We start from the raw sequence: 6,000 nt of genomic DNA on the forward strand, positions 1-6,000 counted from the left end.
TGGGTGCACAAATGTCACTTCGCTAAATACCAAGACACTGAGCAATATACTTCCTCTCATCCCACCTACAAACCGAAAAGTTCTGAAACGTATTTTCGAAATATGCTGGAAAGGTAACCCATTGAACAATAGCAAAATACCTGACCCCATTCCAAACGTGCATGAGCCTGCACACCTGGATTTCCCTTAGAATACAGACCTACAGAAGCGTTCCTATTGGCTTTCGCCAAACTGATGGGTGGATGCTTCAAAACTCAAATGGGAATCCCTAGAGGGAAGACACTGTTCTTTTTGAGAAACATTGTAGAGAAGGTGACTGCAGAAGGAGTCTATTGTTGCCAACATACATTTCGCTTAAGAACTATGACAACCAGAGACGAGAAATTAACGCTAATACGGAGGCATATACACAGACTTTTTCCTCCTCGCTCTGTTTGCAGGTGGAATAGGAAAGGAAATGATTAGTAGTGGTACAGGGAAGCCTCCGCCACGCATTGAACGATGGCTTACGAAGAGTGTGATAGATGTAGACGTAAATTTATTCTACCTAATAAGATGTCAGTCCATCCATTTATAGGCACACAAAACTCACTGAGGAATGTTGCCTCGTACTTGTCGAGAAAACAAAAGGTGGGACTTCTACTGCTGATTGTTTCCCAATGGAAATTTTCGTATTAGTCCAGCTAACTTTCTCATCACAGCCACTTCAAGAGATTTATGCGAAAGGTTGTAAGATGTTTGCCCACAACAGCCAGAGTTTCGCTTACTTGCCACATTCTCACGAATCTTCCAGTCTTCGATATATAGCATTTGAATCCACCTGATTTCGATGGATAAGGGATGTCCCCCGTCGAGTCACAGACCCCTGCTAATTCTCTTGAACTCCCATGGCGTTCTGACAGCACTATTCCATAAGTTAGGATGCTGTCGAGTCCTCTACCCATCACTGACTAGGCAGAGAGCTATCACAATGAGAAAAAAGCACACTGCCGTACAGGGCGAAACTCACAGCCATGAAGAATATACATGGACTGCACTAAGAAATCTAGAAGCGTAACACCTACAGTTCATCGAGATCGAATGATTGTCTACAAATATCCCCTTGTCCGCGGCTCGTGGATTTGCGGTAGCGTTCTCGCTTCCCGCGTATGTGGTCCCGGGTTCGATTTCCGGCGGGATCAGGGATTTTCTCTGGCTCGAGATGACTGGGTGTTGTGTGTCTTTCATCATCATTTGATCCTCATTCACTCGCAAGTCGCCGTAGTGGCGTTAAAGAACTTGTGGAGCGGCAGCCGAACCGCCCCGCGAGGGGTCTCCCGACCACCAATGCCATACGCTCATTAATATCCCCTTGAATGTGTCCTAATCTCCTCTGTCGTATTCCTATGATTACTACACTAGAAATGCGACAGTGTAATTGTGTCTGAGTCTTCGTTGATAACGCAGTGTTTCATGAGAAATATATCAACTTTTTTCTCCCACATCATACGAATTCTAACAGTATCACAGAGCTTTCAATACACTATCCATTGAATCATATACATCAGTGCACGCCCCCATGCATAATTCAGAGTAGGGGGAGATTGTGGACTTAATCACAGCACTGCTCATCTTTTAGCCCCAAGTGTTGTTCAATAGTGGACCAACAATGATACTGTAATTCATCTAGAGCAGAGTATATCCACATGGGCAGTTCGCATATGCATAGTGCTCGTTATTTATTGAAAACCATGGACAGTACTAGCACACTTACCCAACTATTGTACATCGAGAGCCAAGAACAAGCAGGACCAAATCAACGTCAATGTTTCTTCCAGGCAACAGCAGTCATCTTAGTACCTCTTATACCTCGATCCGAACTATTGTGCAACAAACTCTAGGCGGTGTGTCTTCTGAATCTGCAGTCATTCACCTCCTACACCGTCACTCCTTAGTGAGTGGATCACATCCCCTTAAACATTCAGGCAGATGAATTTGGGCCTGACATATTCTTCTGCTTTACCTCATGGTTTTGTCTGTTCTTCGTGTTTGTATTGCGTCCCTTAAGATTCTAGCAAAAGAATCCAAACTCGATATATGCATTCTACTTCAGCTCGCTCCAGATGCTTACTGCTAGGCATTTTATGGCAATTAACGCTTCTGAAGACGGTGGACAGGATTTCTACCCGTATTAATGCGCAGTAGATTTAGTTACATTCAGATTAACTTCCATCTTCACCACAGGTGTTCTCACCTGCTTGCGAACAACTCCATTGCCTATGAACATTCCGCATCTATGACAAATACACTACAAGCGGCTCTACAATGCATGGTGGAGGGTACATTGCACCAATATTATTGATCACTCATGTAGCCCAATCTCACACGCTGAGCGAACAAAAAATTGTCTATATGTTTCTATACATACCCTAATCCACCCCACATGTTTCCAGGAGAAATATTTCGTATTTCCCAGACATTTTTTTCGCATTACGATACTAGCAGCATCCATATGATGCTTTTGCTTCCTAGATCAGTCGCATAGTACGAACAGATGTGGGCTCACAGAGTAGGTAGACTGCGACTTTGTAGTGTGATCTGTCAAACTGATACCCTAATATTTAACCACACACAGGTCTATGAGTGTTAATGTCGGGATAGCAGCTGACCATGTCCTCTAAGATACAGTGAATTGAGAATGTTTAAGGCGGTACAAAGGTGGGACTCATTCAAATAGAATGGGAGAAACTGTGTAGCAAACTGACATATACATCAAGGGGCAGCTGGCGGATAAGTACATGTTCTGTCTCAGCATACCTATCTTCAACAACAGCAATGTTATTGCATCAATATTGATTATGCTTGGTGTTGCTATGTTAAAATTAACAGCTCAAGAATCATCACTGAACATATTTCTAAAGGAACAAAGTGCTATGAACATACAAGGTCTGCAGGAAGTGGTATATGTGCTGCAGTGGTGCGAGAGTAGATCTGTGGTATTGTTTTGCTTGAAATGGTGGAAGCATTGAGATGGAGGTGTGCTGTTTGTGATTTTGATCACTTAATCATTCTAGGGTCAACGAAGGTTCATTGCAAGATGGTATACGTACTCCAGCAGGTTTTACATGCAATAAATGTGGAATTCTAAGTGTACAAAAAACAATTATTAGCGAAACACTGCACATAGTTTCCAAATGTCAGTCTGTGCTATTTAAGTACAGTGATGCTATGCTTGGTACTCCCTCCCACTATTAACAGATGTTCCATTAAAACTAGAGTCTTCCACGTCATATACATGGATACAGACTCCTAATTTCAAAATGTAATCTGCTTACGATGAAAATACAGCTCATCCAGCGAAACAGTGGGATCAGATGTCTTTAACATTGATACCAAACGCTTGTCACGGATACTTACGTAAAGTAATACTGTGTGTGGTGTTCCCTCCCATAATTAACATATGTGCTAGTAAAACTACAGTCCTCTGTGCCACGTAAGTGCATTTAGATCCCCTTAGGAAGAAAAAAATACCCAGTAATCAGAGGTGCAATGAAATGAGATGTGTGTAACTTAATCTGCAAAGGTCTGTCAGGGCTATTTAAGTACAGTGATGCTATGTGTGGTACATCCTCCCACCATTAACAAATGTTCCATTAAAACTAGAGTTTTCCATGTCATATACGTGCATATAGACTCCATTCTAATTTCGAAATGTAATTTTCCTATGAATAAAAAAATACCCAGTGATCTTACCACGCATTGGAATCAGATGCTTGTAACATAGATCCCAAACGAATGTCAGGGCTATTTAAGTACTGCAACGCTGTGTAGGATGCTCCCTTCCATAATTAACAAATGTTCCACTAAAACTACAGTCCTCTGCACCATATAAATCCCATACTGATTTTTGAAAGGTAGTTCTGTATCGCTAGGTTTTAGACAGTATCAGACTTTAACAGTCCATTTCCATAGTTTGAAACCAGAGCTTAAAAACCAGGTTCTTTTTAGCGGACAGGTCTTTCGATCACATTTCTACAGACAGGGAAGAGTCTGCGACACATTGGCTGCCAGGAAGGCAGATTTCTGATGAGGTGATGAAATTCTAAGAAAATAAGCATAAGCTATAGAAATAAGCACTGTAAGAATTGGTAGCTACTGTGAAATTCCAGACAGCTGCTCCATGAAAACAGCATTTAAATGTCAGCCATTTGCAACCCATGTGGTTTGATCATGGGTCTTTAGTTGCTTTCCTGCTACCACATTTAAATGAGGCGGAATTTAACAGTTTAGCTGTTACAATGGCAGACCGAATTATCATATTTTCTAGTGTGCCATTCACATGTGACGTTACAAAGTGAGCAGTTTCCGACCTAAACCCACCGCTACTCCTCAAAGGTCTAAGATTTATATTTTCTGGTACAGCTTCTCACAGTTTCTTCAAACATATGACCATTGTCAAGGATCTTCCTATCGCATTCCTATAGAAGTAGGAAGAGTCAGTGACACAGTCATTGGCAGGAAGGTGGATTTCCAATGAGGTGGTGAGTAGATGTTTAAAACTCTAAGAAAATAAGCATAAGCTGTAGGAAAAATAATTGAATTAACTGATAGCTCCTCTGATATTTCAGACAACTGCTCCACCACAATAGCAATCTTAACGTCGGGCATTTCCATCTTATATATTTTGATCACAGGTTTTTAGATGCTTTCTTACTATTTTACCTAGAATTCAAAGTGCCATCACATTATCATCACTATGTAGCAGACATTCCTCAGCCTTGACAAATATGAACTTGAGAAATTTACCACACTGCTAAAGCCACCACACATATGAAAGTGTACGTCAGTTGGATTCCTCCTTCTGCAAAGAAGGGCTGAATGGTGAACTAACCAGTATGCTGATATAGCATACTGGTGTGTGTTGTGTTTTAAGTGGAAATTTGAGAAGATTCAATATGGCGAGTGTTTGTGCAGGACGATTATTCCCCTATGTAATTTGATTAGTTGATGGTTGGGCAGTGATAGTGACAGTCTCTCCGCCCTCTGAACCTTTGATACGGCTGGTGAGTGGATACCAGGAGGTGAGTATGCAACTGCCAGGGTGGCCGATATGGCTGTGAGTCTCTAGTCCTCTCCTACCTGGCGTAGGCGCAACTACCAGCACTCCTACCATTGGCAGACAGCACACATTTCGTGATCGTGAGTGTGACTTTTGTTTTGCCAGATATGTTTGGTGGAAACTTTGTGGTGGAGGAGGTTGCTTGTCTTCTCAAAAGCCAGTGTATAGAAGACCTCAGAAATATTTAGCACTACAATCTATTTGTGGTGATCATTTAATTACTTGATTTGCAAAACACTGATTCTCAAACACTGAAATTTTGTTTTATTATGAAGAACAATAGTCATAAGGAGGTGGTGAGTGTTTTAAGCTATCTGACTTACACCTCCTCAGAAAGACAGATTATGCCCAATGGGTCATAAATCATCTCCAAGGGTCATAAATCAATTAGCACAACAATAAAACAATTAGCATGGGAGAGGAGGGGGATAATTTGCTATTTAATGGACACTTGCCCCTGAATGTATCCAACCCACACAAACAAAATGCAACAGAATCAGCTTTGTCCAACTACTGTTGCAGGGTGTTTGCTTTCAGATGTTTCACGCTGATGGGGCATAAAATGTGATTCATCTGAAAAGGCCATCTGTCACCACACAGGGGGCGCCCAGTTACGGTACTGACGTGCAAATTCCAGTCTCTGTCACCAATGAAGCATGGGTGCACTTATCAACAAAAGCCACTTGACTGAGTGAAATGGACAAGATGATGGAAATCCTGTAACACTAGCCAATAAAATTTTACTTTTATTCTATAACTGGCATGAAAACAGCTAATCTTTGTGTTTTGGATGTGCTGATAACGAAAACGTTGATGAAAATTCAATAATAGCACTCCTTTTGAAGTTCTGATAACTCGACATTATTGCATATATAGAGAACTATAGAGAGTTATGTGTGCCT

The sequence above is a fragment of the Schistocerca piceifrons genome, chromosome 5, assembly GCF_021461385.2.
Source record: "Schistocerca piceifrons isolate TAMUIC-IGC-003096 chromosome 5, iqSchPice1.1, whole genome shotgun sequence".
In the NCBI taxonomy this organism is placed as follows: Eukaryota; Metazoa; Arthropoda; class Insecta; order Orthoptera; family Acrididae; genus Schistocerca; species Schistocerca piceifrons.